This window comes from Lissotriton vulgaris, unplaced genomic scaffold (genome assembly GCF_964263255.1).
Source record: "Lissotriton vulgaris unplaced genomic scaffold, aLisVul1.2 SCAFFOLD_1081, whole genome shotgun sequence".
Taxonomy (NCBI): Eukaryota; Metazoa; Chordata; class Amphibia; order Caudata; family Salamandridae; genus Lissotriton; species Lissotriton vulgaris.
Window position 1 is genome coordinate 47,982 of NW_028244822.1, and position 22,252 is coordinate 70,233.

Sequence of the window (22,252 nt, forward strand, 5' to 3'; positions counted from 1 at the left end):
AAGAACATATTTTTCAGAACTAGAGTTATGCACTGCATTATGAACTCCAGGTTTGCACCTCTAAGGTCTGCATTCCCAAGTGTCTCTTCCACCACACCAATGGTATCATTCTGTGGTATGTTGGTGTACAACGCCTCTATATCGAGGGTCACCATAATCTGATTATTGGGGTTGTACACCAATCCTTCCACTATGGAGATCATATGTGCCGAATCTCGCACATATGATTCTTGTTTTAATACAAGGGTTTTTAGAAAGGTGTCAGCGTATTGACTTAGTGGTTCAAGACGTGAGTCAATACAACTAACTATAGGTCTCATGGGGGGATTTTCCACACTCTTATGTATTTTAGGGAGACCGTATATCGCTGGTATCCTAGCGTCTTTGCAGTATAAAAATTCAAATTCTGCTTTGCAAATCCAATCCTTATCAAAAGCATTTTTCACTATTTCCAAAACCTTTTTATTCAGAGTCTCCAATTTGGTAAAAGGAACTCTTTGATAGTGTTCTTTAACTTCTAGAAGATCCAACATTTTCCTGTTGTAATCTTCAGTATTAAAAACCACCACCCCTCCGCCTTTATCGGCAGGCTTGATGGTTAGTTGCAGGTTGTTCTTTAAGTCTATCACAGCTTTTCTATGTTCTTTAGACATATTGTTCTTATCAGGGTATGTGTGTTCTAAAACATTTTTCACCTTAGATTCTACAACTTTTTCAAATGTTTCTACATTTTTACCCACCTGAGAAATTGCTGGGGTGAAGGTTGATTTTTGTTTGAGTCCCGAAATGTTAATGATTGGATTATAGTCCCTATCTTCAAAAAATTCTTTTAATCTAATTTTACGGAAAAATGCTTTTAGGTCCTTCTCTAAATTAAATTTGTTAACATTCGCCGTAGGGGCAAATGTAAACCCTTTTTCCAGGACTTCTAATTCAATTTTGTTCAAGGGGTAGTGTGAGAGATTAACAATTGGAAATTTATTTGTGTCATTGGGAACTATTGACGATATCGTTGACTCCTTGTGTTGGGATATTCCTGAGGGGCCTGGTTGTATTGGTAATTCGTCCTGTGTCCACCCCTTGGGGCCTGATATTCTTTTCTCTGATACTGTCCTCTGTATTGGTATGGTTTCCCACCTCTCCTTTGGCGGTTCTCTAAAAAATGGTTTCCCCCATTATGTTCACTATTATAACCACCATTCCCTGAGGTGGAGCCTTCATCTTCGCTGCTTGAACCAGACGTTTCAGAAAATGTGACACTTTTATTAGCTCCCCTGTTATATATCGGTCGGTTCTCAACATTTCTTTCTTCTCTTGGTTGTTGGAAGTAATCTTTATTTATATTTGAATTTAAAAACTTTTCTATAGCGCACTTTTACCATGCGGTTTCATGGCGCTGTTGGATTGTGAGAAGCGGGCAGGAGCAGAGGGGGATTAAGCATTGTAGGCTCGAGAGAAAAGAAAAGTTTTGAGACCCTTCCGGAACTCCATATAGGAAGATGACATGCGGAGTTCCGAGGGAAGGGAGTTCCAAAACGAAGGAGCAAGCACTGCAAATTTCGTACCTATATAAGGGTAAACTAACTCTATGCTGTATTTATTCACATCCTTTTTAAGTTTTATAGTTTTTTTGTTTATCAAGTAGTCTTTGTATCCATCCATTTCCGCATTTAATTCCTCTAACCTCTCTTTTGCATCATCTACCGCTGACATTTCCTGGAGTGCAAGTTCTAATTTTTCTATCTCTTTCCGTTCTAATACTACCCTCTCTTGAACAGTCTCAATAATTAAAAGGATCCAATCCCGGCTACACCTATTTGCAATGTGTGTCCAGGTTTCTAAAAACGTTATATTATCCGTAAAGAGCCCTGGTTCATTACGGACCTGGAGTCCCATGGGTATAACAGCTCTGACCTATAATAATTACACTATGACTTCTAAAACATTGAATAATTGCAGGAGCAGCAATCTTGTATACATAATATTGTGCCCCTGCAAATTAGCTTATGTAGGAGAGACTGGCAGAGAAATAAGATTGCGCCTCCTGGAACATAGATCCGCACTCAAAACAAACAAAGAGAATGCCCCCATGGTTGAACATTTTAACAAATTGCAACACAAACATACAGAATTCTCGTGGTTTGTGATAGAGAGAATTACAGCTTCAAAAAGAGGAGGAAACCTTGATATAAAAAGGAAAAATAGAGAACAGTGGTATATTTCCACGCTAGACACTGTTAATCGAGGTCTTAACACCAAAGAGGATTGGATGAGAATAGTAGTATAGAACTGTCTATAAGAACAAATAGATATAGCACTAGAGCACATAATCTGAAAAAACTGGTATGTACCATATGGGTTCTGTGCTTCTATTTATAAACACTATATAGCTCAGACATTAGGGTTTGAGATCTTCCCGACTTTGAAGACAGGAAGGTTTAGATAAAAAATATACAGGCAATATGTTTAGCAGATGAGACCATCACTATAGGTTAAAAATTGAACGATTTTCCTTAAATTATCATTAACAATACCGAATTCAAGGCTGCCGCAAATTATTATCATTTTGCACTGTGCCCAAATGTGCAGAACAGCCATATACAGCCGCGCGCATATATTTCTCCTGTTACCAACAGGGCCAAACACATGAAGTGTCCATCAGAAAAATTAACAATAAAGTTTTGTCTTCCTTTCCTTCTTTATATTAAAAAAAAGAAGAGAAAATATAACGCACGTAGTGACTGCCGGCCTCGATGATTGAATTTAGAACCACGTGACTGTATGACGTGCTTTAAAAGCGACTAGTCCAGCTCTGTGAGTCTTTAAACTACTACGCGAGCGGTGATCGTAAAGACGCCACGTTTTGCAGCCCGGGAAAGACAGCCGTGTGTATCCAATAGGTAAGAAGAACATCCGACCCGTAATATCTAACAGAGCGGAGTTAGTGGTGTAAAAGAGGCGACTTAGAACACGCCAACACCGATTGACTATTGGGGGTAGTACTTAATAAAGATAATACCCTGCTGTAATTAAGTAAACTGTTTGTAACAAGTGTCAGATATAGAGTGACACCAATTCATTCTGTTACACAGCCACGTGCATAATACTACCCAGCTGCGTGAAAGGACCCCCCTTTTTCGAAACAGATCGTTGTTATTATCGGTAAGGACCAGTTTATAAGTACATGCAATATGGCAATGATGACAGTAGATGCTCCTTTTAAAACAAGTATATCTTTTTTAGTATCAATACAGAACAAGCATTCGCTTGGAGGCATTAAAATATCTACGCCCCATGAGAATCATGCTAGGTAATCCTTATGCTAATACAACTTCATAACAAGTTGAGCTCTGTGTTACAAACAACCAAACGCACGATGTAAATAATTAACCCGTATTCTCTAACCCATGCAGGAATGTGAGGATAATATCACAACTGAATAAGCTACTAAAAAAGACCCGATTTGATACTGAAGCTTCCTCTTATATATTGAGGTAAAAAACAAATGCCCTTTAACCAATTGTGTCAGGGTACGCCAATATCCAACATTTAATGCTGTACTCTTCCTAATTATATATAGGACTGTGGGAGTCTGCGAACATTAGAGGCGACCACTACAGGAATACTACGTACTCTGAAGATTTCTTCTTACAACATAACTGCAATGGTCAGTAACAACAAACTGCAATATGACTGGTGTATGAATGTTTTGAATGACTTTCGGGAGGATGTGGACAACACTAACCAGATGGTTCTTGATTTAAGCATAATGTTTTTAGAATGATGTGAAAACTGTTGACACATATAGGCAGCAAATCAAATTTGATATGTATGTTTTTTCAGTATTTCTGACATGTATGTTTTTTTAGAAATGAAATGCACCACATAAGTTCAAATTCAAAAAAAGCAAAATGGCCATGCAAAACAGTATGACGTTGACTTTAGATGTTTAGAATGTTGGCATTGTGAGGAATGTACAAATACAAATAACTGGCGATTACACATAGGCTTTCTATGATTACAAATAGGCCCCTTGTATATAGACATAATTGTGATTCCACATATAGATTAGAGTATAAGTTTTAATATGTAAGGGCTAATTTTATTTAGTTACCCTTATGAGACCACATTGAAACATGTGTAGATAGCAATTATAAAGTCAGGAGCTAATAGCCGTATTTTATTTGTGCATTAGGTATGATACAATTCTGTGGAGAAAACATATAGAGACTGTCCTGAAGAAGGAAGCCATTATCAACTTAAGCTTCCGAAACGCGTCGACGCACTTTCATCAAGTCATATTCGGTGTTGCCAACAAATAACCTGGTTTAAAGGAATATTATTCCCCCATTGTTGTCAAACGAGGGCCCGAAATGACATAACTAAGACAGATAGCAGTGTCTTTTTCGAAAAACCTTCTCCATATCCACATTAGGTGGTTTTATTTGTGTATTTCATGTTTTTAACTGGGAATTCATATGTTTTTTATTTATAATAAATTGTATACTTTTTTAAAATAGACTGTTTGTGTTCCTTTCTGGTAAGTGTTCTCCCATCCAACAAGATGCAAGACAAATGAATGTTGTGGATTGAGTTTGTCGCTTTGAGTCCTGGTTTAGGAACAGGAAATAATACCTTCCATAGGGAAAACCTTTTTGCTTTACTTTACAGTATATTTGTGCTCTATTTCCCTACGGGTTATTACGAGCCCCTCTCTTCCATTTATAGCGACCAAATGATTGCCAAGCAACTTCCCACCGTTCTAGTGACTTGAGCTTCCATTGTCAACTTGTTGTTAAACATAATGCCCAAGTTGCGAACCTTCTCCACTGGTCTCACTGCATTTGACATTTCACTCATTTTACCAACTCCCGTTAGTGCCCTATATAAATAAAATTGCTTAACCCTCTGCATATCTCCCTTTAATAATTTGTCTGGAGAATTAAATAATTCTGCCCATCCCAATTTCTCAGCCAGCCTTTTAACGTGATCCAACTAGGGAATACTACTGGCTCGATCTAAAGCCAAGCAATCTCTCATACCTTCACGATTCATTTCAAGTTCCGGATTTAGCCAAGTTGCAATCCATTTTAATATGGGGGCCATTGCAATTAAATCCTCCACAAAGCCTGTCCCAGTCTCTTGATGAATCATAGCTAAACAGCAACAAGTCTGAAATTATCTTGTTTGGAAGAGCTGAGGACTTCTGGTCACATGATTGGTAACCTTCTGAATTAGGAACGTGTCCCTCCCCCAAGTCAGCTGTACGAAATCTGAGCATCACCATTGACAGCTCCCTGTCTATGAAATCCCATATTGATCAGGTTTTAGGGTCTGCTACGGGATCATGCGCAATCTTCAAAAGATTTTCAAGTGGCTACCCATTGAGGCAAGGAAACCGTTGGTGCAGGGCCTTATTATCAGTCACTTGGACTACGGAAACACCCTGTTTATCGCCCTGAACGAAGATCTGCTCTCAAAGCTCCAGATTCTTCAGACTACAGCAGCTAGGCTTGTCCTCAATCTTCCCCGTAGATCTCCATCCACTTCTAATCTACGGACCCTTCACTGGCTCCCGATCTGACAGAGATGCCACTTTAAAATCTTAAGTCTAGCCCATAAGGCAATGTACGATGCCGGCCCTTACTATTTAAAAAACAAACTTGAATGGTATGTACCAGGAAGATCATTAAGGTCAAGCTCTAAATTCTACCTTGCTCATCCCCGCATTTGAACTTCGCGCAACGGCGGCCACTCCTTTTCATACCTTGCCCCCATGTTATGGAATAAATTGCCCGCGCACATCTCATCCATAACCGATCACAAATGTTTTCGCAAAAAACGTAAAACCTGGCTTTTCTCTCCAATCACTAATTAGTCTCGGATTGTTGTCTGTCCTATCGTCCTTTTGCTGCTAGCGCCATGAAACCTCATGGTGAGTTGTGCGCTATACAAGAACATCTGACATATATGTTGGTGTGGTATGAGGCACCAATAGCAGGTTTCTTAAAAACGTATTTTCGACTACTTGGGTTTCCTTAGCTTCCCTGAATCCCCAAATATCTGAGCATAGATTGCAATAGAGGTACATTTAGCTCTATATACATTTAACAGGGCTGGTATTGGTTTTGCCCCTAACCTAAGTGCAAAACCTAGAACTGCAGATGTGGATCTAGCCAAAACATTTCTCTTTGCATTCATTTGCGACACCCATGTGCCTCTCTTGTCAAATAATACACCTATGTAGGGGAAAATAGTAACCCTAGTGATCACATTATCCTCACAATGGAGAAATTTAACCCTTTTGGGCTTAATGCCTATTATCATTGAGTGTGATTTTGAGAAATTTACACTTAGGTCCAAAGACCTCATAAAAACAGCAAAGGAGGTTAAAAGTCATTGTAAACCAACTGCAGTTCTCGCTAATAAGGCAACATCATCCGCGTAGAGGAGAGCTGGAATAAATTGCTCCCCCCACATGCGGAATATCTTTACAGGCTTCCCCTAAGACTTGATACATTTTGTTAATATAAAGGGTGAAGAGTAGGGGGGCCAAGATACATCCCTGACTAACACCATGAACGATGCATATTCCCTGGGTACAATCCCCCCTTTGGTCATAGCTCACTGTAGCTGTCAAATCCATGTGCAAATCGGCAAGGAAATGGACAGTGTAGCCCATAGCTTGGATCTATTCACTCGGTCGAAGACTGAGAAAAGATCCATGAACTCTAAATACAGTGTCCCCTTCTTGGCAATGGTGTACTTCCCTATTAATAGGTGTAGTGCCCCTTCCTTTCCAAAAACCATATTGCAGATCTGATAGGGTATTGGTTTCAGTTAACCAAGATGTAAGTTTGCTAAGTACCACCCTTCCAAGAACTTTTACAGCTGAATCTATAAGTGAGATCGGTCTATAACAGCTAGGGTCCCCTCTATTACCCTTTTTAAAATCGGGACAATAACCGACTCAGACCATGATCTAGGTAGACCCAATTTACATGCTATGATAAAAACACAGGCCAGAAGTTTTGACCAAAGTACTACATTAGATTAAAAAAGATTGGCTGGGACACCATCCGGTCCAGGAGCTTTATTACTTGTCATTTTGTTTATGGCGTCCGCTACTTCTAGCTCTGTAAAAATAATAGTGTACGCCTCAACTTCAAATGCAATGCCTAAAGATCCTTGGTTCTCCTGATCACCATATAAAGATTTAAAGTGGTTAACTCATTCCTGCTCCTCTATATTCGATTCAAGAGAGCTGCCCATAGTTTCTTGAAAAAAGGGCTAATTCACAATTTCCCAAAATTTGACTCTTTTTTAATAACATCAATGTACAATAAATCATTCCATGCCTCATTTTTTATTTCTTCTTCACGTTTAATTATTGCCAATTTATAGATTTTCCTTCATGCAGCTACAGTACTTTTATCTTGTGGTTTGTTATTTAAGGCCACTAACAGCTTTTAATGGGCAAGTGAGCAGTTATGGTCAAACCCCCTCTCCCTTTTGTTTTGGTGATCCTTAAATGGGCATTTAAGATCAGAGGCCACCTTGTTGAAAATTTTAATGTATGCTGAAGGACCTCTTTGCCCCTTAAATGGTCATCTAAGCAGAGGTCCAGCTCACTTCCGACAGTGTTCCACAAATTTGCTTGGAAATCTCCTGACACCACCATACACCACTTACGTCTACAGGCTTGGTCCTTAGGTTTTTTGTTTTTTTGTTTCCAAGACCTTTATTGGTAATGTATGTTAATGGATCATTCCACTACCGCACTCCCCACCCAGTCGACATTATAGCGTAAATAGACATGTGGTGCCTTTGCACAGGTGTCACAGCAGTGATTGTAGGAGGTATGCTATGTAACAGACATCAAAGATCAAAGACACTCAATCAGCGACATGTGCATTCAGGTAGGTCGTAAGATATACCCAATAGTCCTTAGGCCTGGACCTAGGTGGCAACATTTCTTCATAAGTTCATAGCGTGTCCTGGCAATATGACATATCTCTCAGCCACTGTTTGACCGATGGCACATTATGACTTTCCCAATACATTGAGATTCTTCGTTTAGCCAAAAGCAAGGCCACCGCACAGAACCTACATTTTGTGGCTTTCACATTATTCAGTAGCCCCAGGAGACAGCAGCGAATAGTACATTCATTAGCAACTCCTACCATTTCAGACAATATAGTCACAACTTCCACCCAGTAATTCTGTATCCTCGCACATTGCCATGCTAAATGAATAAAGTCAGCTTGGCTGTAGCCGCATCTTTTGCATCGTGCCTCATCACGTAGCCCATATCTATTTAATTGAACCGAGGTGTAATATGTGTGGTGTAGGTACTTAAAATGTATGATTCCCAAATTGCCGTTAGGTGTAAGCATTTTAGTCAATGTGCAAGCAGTCTCCCAATCCTTGTCGGTTAGGGGGGTCTCCAGCACTAAGTTCCATCTGTCCTGAGCTCTTGTTGCCTTACATCCTATTTCAGCCTGCGCCATTGTGTAGAGTCGGGAGACCAAGTGTGTGGTATTGTGGGACGTCAGAACGAATTGTAATGTGTCCAATGTTGACGGTTCATCAGGAAAGGTAGGGTAAAGTTGTTTGATCGCTCCTTTTAGCCTGTGAAATGTAAAGGCTTGGTCCTTAGGTTTTATGTTAGAAGTAAGAACACAACTATTAGGTTTTGGATTGTGCTTAAGGCCTCCCGCCAATGTCAGGAGTATAGGATTGTGGTCACTAAAATGAGACCACATAGTGTTATATACCATCACCCGGGGGGATCAACGCTACACTGATAAAAATATAGTCAATCGTGGACTACGTTCCACTGATTTTAAATGTGGGAATATCATCACTATCAAGTGTTGCTTTGGGATAAAATAGACAATGATCCGCTAAAATGCCCTCTAAGAGGCCACCTTGCTGGGAGTGTTCAAAATGTATCTGTAAATGGTTATCAGGACCTAGATTGTCAGAAACATGAAAATTCGATTGACATCGATGTACGTTAAAATCACCTAAAATAATAACCGAATAAGAAGTGGTTTGTTTCCCACTATAAAACTCAAGGAAATGGTTCAGACTGACCAAATGTTCATTTGCAATAGTTCTATCAAATGAACTATAAAATTAATGATAAGAAGTTTGGGTGCATTAATAGGAGTAATCTGCACTACTATGCAGTTCGATGAGCTTGAGTCCAATTTACAATGAGTACCTGCAACCTTTAGTGAAATAAAGGTTAGTGAACCACCCTTAGCCCTGCCAGCTGCTGATAGTTTAACTGGCACAGAGTAGGTGGTATAACCATCCATCCAAAAATTGTCATCGATTTTCCAGTTCTCCTGGAGCCCAATCATATCATACTCACTTATAAAATCTTCCCATCTATCATCCTCTGCCTTCTTTTTGAGTCCTGCTATATTCCAACTTAATGTCTTAACATACTGCCCTAAATTATCCTCCTCCCCCTGTGTTGGTTTAATAGTACAGTTCATATAATTACCACTGTTTCTTCTATGCCCATCAATGGAAGAACAGGGGTCTAGTCAGTCGTTACTATCCAACTGGCTCAGTGGAGCACATCTATTTTTGGAAGCAAACCTACTCTCTTTAGTTCCATCATCTGCTACGGCTATGGAGTATCGATAACCTTGAGATAAATCAATGATGTTGGCACAAGGAGATTGACCTGCATTATACACAGATTTAACAATGGGTCTAAACAACCCTTTACCTGCTGGATATCTCTGAAATCCCTTACTGTCTCGACCCCGGTCACCCATAACCGGAGGATAGAAGAAAACCAGAGGCATGACTGTGATCCCTCCCAACCTGCCAAATCTATCCGATCAAAATGAATCACTATACAATCACCATCATCTGTTTTAGGGTGGCTTCTCACCCATCCTACCTGCCTGGCCATAATAATGTGTGTAGATGCTCTGGAACCTCCCTCGGAAAATCTGCTACATCAGAACTTAACTTTACGAATAAGTTTCTCCGTTGTCTCAATACGATTTCTTTTAAGAGGGGGCATCCCTATTAGTACCGCTACCAGGAGGGTTGCTTCGGGTGGTAAATTCACCCTTTCTTGTTTGATAGGTACTCCTATGGGTATTTGGTTCGGCCCAGTCAAAAATGGTAATTTGGTCTTCTACTGAGAAGCACTTGCAACTCCCTTATCAATACTGTCCCTTGGACCATTACAAGCCTCATTCATTTTTATGGACCCCTCAGATGTCTTAATCAGAGGCCTTCCCACTTCATAGATTGTATTCTGTATAGTTTGTAGACTTGTACTAGTCACAGCCCTACTTTGACTATTACCAATAGTGTTAGGATTCTCACTCCTATCCACAATAGAATCATCCATTTTGGGCTCTATTCTAACTAACCTTTCAAACATACGATCTAGACCAGTTTTGGCATACTTAAATAAGTCCTCCTTGAGTGAGTCAATAAGCATGTCAATATGTAATAGGACTGAATCCACACTTGCTTTATTTAATTTAGAAGCTGGTAATCCCGCTATAGTCCGGTGGTCGACACCCTCCTTCCATGTTGATAGCTCCTTTGTGACAGGGCCTGTTTTGAGACGTTTTTCCCTCCTATTTTTGCCAACAGCTATGGCCACATCTCTTGGCATCATTCAAAGTAATGTTTGATTACGCACATGGAGCTCAGCCCCAAATTCTTTCAGTGTCAGATGAAGACTGGGAGAGATCTCCAGATATAAGGAGAGGGAACAAAGAACTGAGAACCAATATTGAGCTCTGACGTTGGTAACATTCACCCTCAAGGAGCCTTTGCAAACACTTACAGATGCTTTCTGTGTGTTTGTATTACAAAAGTTATCGAAAGACCGACTTTCCTGTAGCATAATAAGCAGAGCATATTGTAAAAAAAATATTTAACACATTAACCGATAAATAGTGCAATAACGTGCAAATGAACACATAATCACAATTTAGAATTCATAGCAATCACCAGAAGAGTTAATTGACATAAACGTATCCCATTTAATAATTCTATTTAACTTTGAAGAGTAACTATCTACGGCACTTTACAACCTATTTATTTCAGCGTTTGCTATCCAGAACATCACCCACTGCCATATATGTCAAATCAGTCTTGCCATTCATGACAACTTGTGAAGCACCTATGTGTGTTCTGGTCCATACTTGTTTTAAGTTGTATTAAACACACAGAAATATTAAGCTGTGACAATTAGAACAAATCATACATCGCGAATCGATAAAACCTTTTGATATTCACTTAGCATGTTTTTATGTTATTCTTGAACAAGATTCTTCACTGGGAATATACCACTGCATTTATTAAAGGCATACTTTAAATACAAAAACAAAATAGATAGTACTACTGACACCTGATCATCATTTGGCAAAATGCATCCTCTCGCATTAATTAGCAGGGGATACACAATCGATATTTTGTACTAATAGTCCGTTTGCATCAATCCAATACCATTTAAAAAATTCTTAATTCTGTTAAATATTTATTTGTTTAATTTTTATTTGTAGAAAATGTACAATGGCAGCCAGTACAAGAGTAAAAGCGTATAAGCTATCACTGTACAAAAAAATCACACATTATAACACAGACCAAACAGCTAAAGAAATTAGAAAAATATACAATTGAGGTATAAGTTACACATAATAGTACAGTTTATGTGTAGAAATGCAAAGTAGCCATAAATGTAAATGAAAATAAAATGTATAAACTCTCTGGAACTAAAGTTCAAAGGTGTTTGGTTAAATTCTACACAGAATGCACACCTTATCAAAATCCAAAGATAATAATAACAATTGGTATAACGTAAAAAAAATGTATATGCAGTACTCCCCGATGACCCACGATACACTGATGAGGATGGATAGAACCGAAATTACTAACCAACAAAGTAGGAGGAGTTCCTTGTAGGCTACGAGGAACTACTCCTACTATGATGGTAAGTCAGTTTAGTTCTGGGAGGAGCATAGGCATTGGACCTTTTTAAATATTGAGCTCTTCATCCTCCCATTTGATGTAATAGAACCAAAATGAATCATTGAGTTTCCTTTAAAAGGAAGACAATTTGTGAATTACCTGCGTATCAAACTATGTATTTCCATACTCTAGCACTGAAATCTTTTTAGAGCGACCTTTAAACTTAACAAAGTTCCACCTGGTCATAGTCATTTCTGATCGGGCCCAGATCTGTTGCATTTGCTCTCATTTGCCAAGTTCATCAGGTATGAGGAGGACTGATGATAAATAAAGTTCCATATAAGGCACAACATCGGCTTCCTAATTTGAAAGGCTATGGTTAGTACACAACCATAAGCCACTGCCCAATCCTTACACAGTGTCTTCCTTCATTAGACCACCAAAGATGCAAACCACAGAATATTGCGCTGGCTCAAGCCGTGGCAGCAGCACACTGTTAAACCGTGCTAAAATCTAGCTGAAAAAACTGCTCGTGCTAGCGCTGTTTGTTACTTTGGGACAAGGACTATCCAATTAGCATCATCACATGTAGATGAAATGTGCAGCCTTAAACCCTGCTTGAATCTGTGTTTCAAAGGGTGAGTGATCATCGAAAATGAGAGCATGTCTCTTGGAGAACAGTAATGATAGGAGTGAGAGAGCGGCCCAGGAAGGCGGGGGAAATAAAAGGAAGATGTTCCTGCTACACTCCAACACCAGAATCCCAAAGTTATCACAATTTACAAATAACTACTGATCTTTCACCCAAGCATTGGTTGCTGTTTCCCAGTCTAAGAACTGGGCATCATCTTAAGAGTGTACATGTAATACCACAAGCCAAGCCATTGAGCAGTCAAGACTAAAAAAACTAAAGCAGAAATGGGAAAGTTTAGAACCTTTACAGACTCAACAACCGAGTGCGCCCACTGGAGCTGTAAATTGCCCCACATGCTCCTTATCCTTAGCTTAGTAGGAAAGAGTCAATCCAATGCAGTGATAGACTACTAATTCTGAACCCCAGTTGGGTCTGATGGCTTGGTAGAACTGCAGCGACATGTGTTTGATCTCAAAGTCACTGGTTCAAATTCTGGCAAGCCCACTCTGCCTTTTATACTTGCGAGGTCAATAAAATGAAAACCATTGAATTGGGTAAATATAAACATCTGCTAATCAACACCAAGATTCCCTTCTGGGTGAACATGCACTCCAAATACAAATCTGAGTAAGGTTGTTGAGATCACTATGTCAATAATCTCTACCATTGCTTCGGTCTCCTGTACCAGTATTGACAATGGCCAGAAGTTTGCTGGGTTCCAATGATCTTTTTTTGTAAACTGAGATAATAGCACCTTGTTTTATCTTCCATGGATAAGAGCATCTCTTTACAGGTGCATTAATGATATAAGATAAAACCTCAACAAGGAGACCTTTGTTTTCTTTAATCATTGAACGCGGTCAGATTGCTGTTCTGGGGCCAAAGAAATGCACGAAGAACTGCAAGAATTCATTAAAGCAGGCATGGCAAAGTAAGGTTCAGGATATGCATAATCCTCAGTGGCTACATTTCACCAGTTGTCAATAATGTGGCCAGACTTACTGCACTACTGTGAGCTAGAGACAATAGACGAAACGTTAGAATTAGGAAAAGGCAGCTCTCAATACACTCTGCAGTCTAAGGTCCCACATGTCTTTACCATTGATTCAAGAGATCACAAGAAAAACTGCACCATCATAAGTAATACAAGAGTGTGATAAATATTTCACTATTCAGTTTACTGAGGAAAAGTGTAACATGTTTCTCAACATCCAGCTAGGTGAAATACAGTATTATGACGCATATAGCACTACCCACTGAATTCAGCTATTCCTAATCTGATATGGTAGCCACTGGCAGGCATGGCATGTTTCTCAGCTCCATCTGTGTTTCAGAAGGTTACTGAGATAAGAAAAGCCCACCATCCATTTAGTCTAATAGACCTGGTTATAAATAGTCAATAATATTTGGAAAACAACTGTTACAACGCATGCTTTACAACACATGCTTTTACCCTGCATGCCATTACAAGGAAATGGCTGGCTGTAGGGGGTTTATAGTGTTGGATATGACTACAACTCCTTCCCAACTGTTGCACAGACTGGAGTTGGAATAGTAAATTATACTATTCCAAACTCCAGCGCACCCCTGGCATCAAGTCGTTGTAGAAACTTGCGTTGTAATGACATGCAGGGTAAAAGTTTGCATTGTAAGTCAAGTACACAAGGTGTCCCTAATAAATAAGTTGCATTCTTTTCCATGCAATGAAGACCTTGGATAATTATGTAAAATACCGAAAGTACATTTTCTGTAGGAAAATAAATGGGTTTGTTGGCAGACGTCCACATTGAAAAATGGTTTTAATTATGATTGATGGCAGAGTTCGTATATCTAAATTCAATGAAAATGAAAGTGTCCTTTTGTTTATTCTAATTGGCTTTTGTTCTGAAGACTTCCTGCAGACTTTCCCGCGCCTGTGCCTGTGTCAGTTGTCTCCAGTCCCCTGGAAGATCAGCTGGCAGGGCTGAGTATTCCTTTGCATAATCCTCATTAAAGAGACTAAAATTAAACTTCCAGTAATCTGAGGCAGCGATGCTGGGATCCGGCTGAATGGACCAATCAGGATAAAATGTACGATAATCCTTATAGGGATGAAATTCCCATTCAGTGTCTGAATTTCTAAACCTCCCTTCAGATGCTACGTCTGAGGAGCACAAAGAATACACCAGTTTCTCGGAGTGTATGTACCTGTATGTACCTAATCCCTGCGGTCGATGGACGGTTGCGAAGTGCTCGGTGTGCGCCTGACCTCCAGCCTCACAGGGGGCTTTACAGAATGGACACTGCTCCCCACATCCAAACACTTTCTTGAAGAGCTCGTCCTCTGGCCTAAAGGTCAGTTTAGAGAATTTCGCCTCTATGTCACAGTCTTTAAACGCTGACAAAATATCACGTTCTATCTCAGATAGAAAGAACAGAACATCAGCAGAAAACTTGTCAATCTCAGCTGTGTTTTGAAAAAGAACAACCTGTAAACTATCCCTGGAGATCACCAGGTGCTCCTTTAGAAGATGACAGAAGTTTTCTAAGAAGTCAGACAATGTTGCTAAATGGTTTACTTCCCTAAAAATGTCTCTGATTTTCTTGGTGATGTCAGATAGAACAATTTTTTCCAAAGTTTTCAACTGGTTCCCTCCTTTGTAGTGATGTAAAATGTGGGTCCAAATCCGGCCTTTGACAAAAGCAACGTAATTGTTAATGTACTCAACATAGTTTGTAAAAATGTTTTCCTCCAGAAGTGTGTCCAGTACAGTGAATTGAAAAAACATCCGGCTGCTGTATTCCTTGGACCGCCCACTGCTGAGGATGTCGTCCACAATCTCTATACCGAGCCTCTTATAAACGTACTCCATCAGAGCCGGCTTCAGGCACTGGACGCAGAATTCTTAGGCTCTCTTCTGACTTTTATCCTTCTGCAAGTACAAGTCTTTAAAAACAGAGAAGTACTGTGGTTTGAAGGTTCTCAGGCGTAATAGGGGGCCGTTCTCCCGTAAGTAATCTTCATGCATCCTTTGAAAACATGGAGCAGCTATCCCAAAGATGTGAAGCTTCAAATCCACGGCAAAAGGAACACTGGTCCGAAGTTTTGAAGTCGCCTTTTGCTGGAGCCGTTCATTAATGATGTTCAGTAATTCTCGGCAGTAGGTTTCATCATAATCCGCTTTGGTATCCACCTTGTTTGTGATATACTTTCTGCACTCATCTTCTAAAGACTTCACAAGATCTTCTGTTTTATACCAACACTCCTTTGTGAATACTTCTTTAAGGCCCTTCCATTCATGAATGCGTGAATCAAAATGATCGTTAATCACAGAGAACTCTCCTTTTCCATGACTCAACAGATTGGGAGTGGTTTGTACCCTTGCATTCGCTGCAGCTCCAAGGGTGCCTAAATCCTTTTGAAGCACCAAGAACATGTCTTCATGGACCTCTCTTGTCTCCAGTGGGCTAAGATGTAACTCTGATAGAGTATCTTCCCACATTTTTTCAAATTCTTTTTCCAGGTCCTGTTCTTTTAGGGGATCATCTCTCTTCCTGCACTCTTCTAACAGTTTGACCACTTTCTCCTCAATAGTTTTAGTGTAGGCTTCCTGCAGGTCTTTCAGCTTGTGTTTTCCTTTTTGGATCCGAATGGCTTCTTCCCATCTCCTGAATGAATAATATTCAAGTTCACTCCCAAGAGTTTTTGCGTTCCTGATAAAATCCTCTCTGTAATTTTCTATTAGACTAAGATTTTCTACTTTACTTTCAAAATATGTTTGTAAAGAATCTAAAAGTTTTTTTTCTCCTGTTTTAAGTTTTTCTAAAGATTCCTTCTTGAATTTCTGAAATGTATTATTGTTAAGTTCTTCCATGGACTGATTCTGTATTTCATTTTCCTTCTCAGAAACCCACAAATGAATTTCCTTGTGGAAGGCCCATTCCCACTCACTGTATTTCATTGCCAGCTGGTTGTAGGCTTCGGCCACCAGGCTGTTTCTAAAACTAAAGATAAAGTTTTCATGTTTGACAGCGTTCCACAAACTCTGTACCCATTCTTTAAAGTGAGGTATAGTCATAACAGCTTTCTCCTGTATATGACGTTCTCTTATGAACTGAAACAAGTACCGCTTGAAGTCCTGAACATGTTCACTGTACCCCAGATTCACTGGAGCCATGGGGGGGACACCGTGCCATAGACCCGGGATGTACCAGTTGTGTTTGTCTGGGTCATACACCATAATGTCAGAAAATGTCATTTCCAAGCTCTGCTTCTCCATCCTGGCGGCCGCCTTTGTCATTGCATTCAGTTGCTCCAGGAGATGTTTCCTGTTGCGCATGTTTTGATCATGAGCTGAAATATCACTCACATTCTGGTGCACAAACTGGCAGTTTGGCTTTTCCCCTATTTTGTCCATCCTAAGGAATGCGTGGACCACAATCTGCAGAACATCCTTCATCTCTGTGGCATTCTCCATGGCCATGTTAACAATAGTGATGTCACTTAGTCCAATCACCAGGGTCGCCAGCTCATTGTCATGCTCATGGCTGTCCTCTAGATTCATCAGTTCTGGGGCCTTCAAGCCTTCGGTGTCGATGACAAGGATGAAGTCACAGCCCAGCTCTTCCCTCTTGTCTTCTTTCACTTTCAGGAGTAGCATGAAGGCCCCTCGTGTGCATCTCCCACTGCTCACAGAGAACTGGAGCCCAAACATGGTGTTGAGAAGAGTGGATTTACCAGTGCTCTGCACTCCCAACACAGTGACAACAATCATTCGACAGTGTCCTTGCAGTTTAGAGTTCAGCTCAGTCAGGACATCATTGACCCACTGGAGGGGGATGTTGGAGGCGTCTCCATCAATGAGCTCCAGAGGAAACCCTTCTAGCAAGAGATCTGCAGCAATGCCCGGCAGTTTAGTAAATTGTTTACGCCCTTCTGGCACTCTCCCTTCCTTAACCATGGAACACTCAGCCTCATAAAACTGTCCCAGCTCACGCATGAAGTGCTCAACCCCGAGGGAACTCTCAGATATTCTTTTGTCTAATTCTTCCAGCTCCCTGGGGTCACTTTTGGAGTCTTTCGACTTTGCTTTGTATTCATCTCTAAGATTGGAAAGACTGTGTCTAGCAATGGAATCAAGCTCAAACTTCATCCATTTCAGAAAGTAATGTTTCTCCACTTTACTCATACATCCTATACCATTGATAAATGTAATCATTCCATCAGTAAGTTCGTTTTCATTCTGCAGCTTGCGTATTTTCAGCAATTCCTCTTTCTGCTGTGATTTATAGTTTTCTGTATGGGCTTTTCCCGGTCTTTTTAGTCTACAAAGTTCTTTCTCTATCTTACCCAGTTTTTTCCATGGCTCCCCTTGTAGTTTCATCGTTGTTGCCTTGTACTTTGCTATATCTTTGATGTCTCCAGTGATCTCATGAACACACTGCTTGGCTCTCTGGCATTCTTCATTATCCTCATCTACTCTTATTCCAAGCTCACGTGCAATGACAGCCATTCCTTCAACACACAGACTAATCGGGGGGTTCTCTACTATAGGAAACATTATAGATAACAGTTTCTTTGCAAATGTTGCATCATTAATGTTTTTACCTTTCTTTAGAGTTTGAAACTGAGGCCTTTTGAAATGTCCAGCCAATTCTTTAATAAAATTGATGGTTTCGAAGGATTTATCAGTTTCAGAAGGAATGATGAAATAATATTTTGTTTCAGAATTCAAACTTGAGAGTAGTTCATATTCACTGGCACCAATATGTTCAACGTATATGAACACAGCGGATGAGATCGCTGTTAAAAAGCTAAACTGCTGCCAATGAGATCTAATATCCCCTCTGAGGTTGGCTACAGCTACTGGTGTTGGGAAAATATCGGAATTCACTATACCACCTGGAAAATACCAGGAAATCTCCACTAATCCATCAGAGATCCTCCGGGGCACATTCCCACATCCCATCTCTCTATGGAGGAAGAAGTCATGGTGCTGCTGAGGGGGGCTGAGAACCTCATTCAGAATTTTGGACTTGGATAAGCTGCAGCTCCCCAGACGCACAAAGGAAACTGTGGGCATCGGTGTGAGCACCAGGCTCTCTTCCTTGAACCCTCTGGTGTCTCTCAGAGAGTGAGGCCTCCATTTTCTAACAATGTCCCTCATGGCCCACAGCATGAGTGTGCACTTACTGACTTCACTGGGAGGCAGCAGGAGGGGAAGAGCAAACTGGCACATGGACATTTTAAGCAAAATCTCTTGCTGTAAAAAGCTGTCTGAACAATTCAATAAGATACAGAGAACATCCAAGGGATTGATACAGCGTTCAGGGAGGCTTTTATCACTGCTTGCATCATCATCATCAAGTTGGTCATTAGTCTCTCCTTCGGCGTCCTTTACGTTCGAGTTGATTGTTACACTTGTGTCTCTTGCGGTTACATTCAGGCTCAGGAGCTTCTTCAGGAAGCGCTGCAGCACATCTTCCATAGTGAAGCACAAAGAGCTGGGTCTATCTTCAGGACCAGTTTCAAGGACATCTCTCAGGGTTAGCCTTTTTAGCTGATGACTCTTTAGACTTATCTTGGACAAAACTTCATTTATGTTATCTGTAAACACAAAATCAAGGTTTCCATTATTATTCACAGTTCAGTTTTATTTACATTGAAAGTTAGGCTGTTGGAACAGTATCAGAAGTAAAATGCAATTAACTCCTAGTCAGAAAGTGACATTCTGGGAAAGGCATTTACCACTAGTCTGCAACTGAAAAGGGCTCACACCTGCGGACATTTCTCCCTTATACTATTATTTACGCAATGAGTTGAACCCTTTCCTCAAAGACAGACACTGCTGCCTTCTTAAATCTAAATACTATTTTAGTCCACAATAGGACTTCCACTTTCCTAGAAGAGACCATACAGGGTGCTTCTCCCAGATTCCTAAAAGAAATTGTTTGGGCTTCTCACAAAGGACTCTCAAGAGAAAGGACTGATTTTCAACGAATATCTACTTGTGAGAGAGCACAATCACTGTTAAAGTGTGCAGAGGCCTAATACCAGCAAAAACGAGGTTAGAAAAAGTGAATTAGGAAGGCAAAATGTTGGGTGAAGACCACCCTAAATCTGACATGTCTAACAAAGGCTGGAAAGAAATGTTACGAATATGACAACATGCCGCAATAATGCAGCCAAAAGTGCACAATCTCCTAAGTGTAATATAAATTATTCGAAGATTTACATTTCTGTTTCAACTTACTATCAAACAACTCCTGTGAAATGATATTTAAATGGGAACAAGAATGAATATAATTAAAATTAGCACATTTTTGATGAACACTTTTTCAATAGGATTACCTGGGTTGTTGTTACCAATTTGTAACACTATTTTCTCTTTATTTCCTTGACCACACTTGTCTCTCTAGTATTGCTAATAGATCTGCCATATTTCATGCAATGACCTCTGCGACCACATTTTTTGCATGTGTCTTGCAAGGCCCCGTAATGCCACATCTAAAACATTGACCCTAGAGATTTTTAACTTCCCCGGATTTGCCAACAGAACATATTTCCCGACCTTGAGTCCCTTGCTTGTTATCTTTTTTTCAGAAAAGTAGTGGCAAAATCTTCAATAGTTTCCTTTGCTTTTTGTCTTATGCCCCAAAATCATATCTTTGTAAGAGAGCGCTAGTTTGAGGTAAATGCAAACTCCAGTTTCTTAATTGCCACTTTACAGTCATTTAAGTTTTGCTCATTTCCTCATGATGAAACAGGCAAATGTTGCAGAATCTCTTGCCCTTTCACTCTTAAGCTATACATTTGAAGTGCCAATTTCCTCTCAGCACTCAAACTTTTTCCACACATGCTTGCATAATTGATCAAGCTTTGTTTCCCACTTTACCCATTCATACGCGGTTCAACTGGATGCGTAAGGAAAAACTAAGGAGGCATGATATTCTGCGTGTCCTAAAGGATCCAAAACTGTAACCTCACTGATATTTGAAAGAGGATTCATCAATGGCGAGAGGTACTTCACGACTTGCCACTTAATCATCAGAACCAGAGTCTAATAACATCCATTAAGAATGAAAACTTTCTTGGGAATAACTATTTCCATCAAACTAGATGCTAATTCAAACTTATGACACTTGAAAATAAGAAATTTCAAAGATGCCTTCCCTGGTCACCAGCAAAGTTGTCTCTTCAAACACATACAATTTGTGTGTGTTTTCATGGTAAGTGGGGTTGTTGAAAAATCTTAGCCATTCAAAAAATGCCCACCACGCACATCGATCACATATGTTTCTCAAGTGAGTTGGGCTCACATCCAACTGGCTGATTGCATTTTTTTCTACTCATCCAATATGGCGGCCGCTCATGATTATTGCAAACATTTTGGTTGGAGTATAGTCGGTTTATTACCTCCTTGACAGACCACCAAGCCAACACCTTCCCCTTGTGGACCAATTAATCCAACTAGCCCCAGAAAATCCCAGTAAGCTGGGGAGCTTCACCTTGGGCCAGAAGAATGTCAGAGAACTCTCAGAAAAACGCTGAAGTCAATAAGCAACTGGGCTCGAAAAGCCAAACAACGTTCAGCATCAGCGTGTTGAGGGGGTGACAGGCTGCATCAGTATTCTATCCTTGCATTCCCACTGAAAAGTCAGCACGTCAAACAAGTAAGTAAAGCAGCATACCTCTTTTTAATGCTCCTCTATCCACAAGTCAGGATCACTTGTCACTGATTCACACTTGGATTCCAGAGGTTCTAAAACTCCCAAAGCATCGGGCATACAGCAAAATAAAGGGGAGACCGCCACAATAGTTTATATACCTATACAAATCATAGCTGACTTGGCATTGCTTTCCCTTATATGATTGTATCTGAGAACATGTGGAAAGACAAATTTGTGCAGGAAATAGTTTGTGTTATAGAACCAGTGAATATTAATCCAAACAGCTATACTTAGATGGCATAGAAACATTGTGATGTAAAGTGTTGATAGTTACATTTAAGATTGTAAAGGCTATCTGTAAATGTATGTGGCCAGGAAAGGTCCTCCTATTTGAGGGAGGAGGGACTAAAGATCGCTACCCCATATTGTGGAACAGTTGCCTGTTGTTGAAGTAGTAAGAAAACAAGAACGTGGGCATCAAAAAGTTTTCCTAATGCATTGAGTGGGAAGATTGACAAGTTAAGTACTTTATGCATAGATTTAGGCAGAAGTCAGATATTGTGCCGAAAATATACAGAGTAATAGACATTCCCATGATAGTGAGGGAAAAGGTCAAAGCAGAACTTGGGAAGTTGGTTGCTGCTAAGAATTGAACGAGTCAAGTCATCACTGAATTTCACTTCTTCTCATGGCTCGACGGGCGAATGACAGGGTGAGACTGTGTGTTGACCATTGTGGACTTAACGAAATCCTGGTTTTTCAGTTTCCTTCACTGAAAAGAAATAAAAGGTTAGCTGCCACGAAGGGAATAAAACTGATTTTCAAAATTAGATTTGTCGGCTGCCTTTCACTACGTTAACCTGCACCGTGAGAGTAGAGCACATGTGGCATTTTTTACACCAGTTGGGTGTTTTCAGTTCTGTGGTATGTTTTTTGGCTTGGCATCCACTGCTTCGAGTTTCCTGAGGCTTTTGATGACATCTTTGTTAAAATTGGTGGAGTGGTCTG

At 40.1% G+C, this 22,252-nt stretch overlaps 1 pseudogene; it reads right to left on the reverse strand.

Annotated features, from left to right (window-relative positions):
• Positions 1-14,035: 14,035 nt before the first annotated feature.
• LOC147666711 (up-regulator of cell proliferation pseudogene) lies at positions 14,036-19,077 on the reverse strand (annotated as a pseudogene).
• Positions 19,078-22,252: the final 3,175 nt, after the last annotated feature.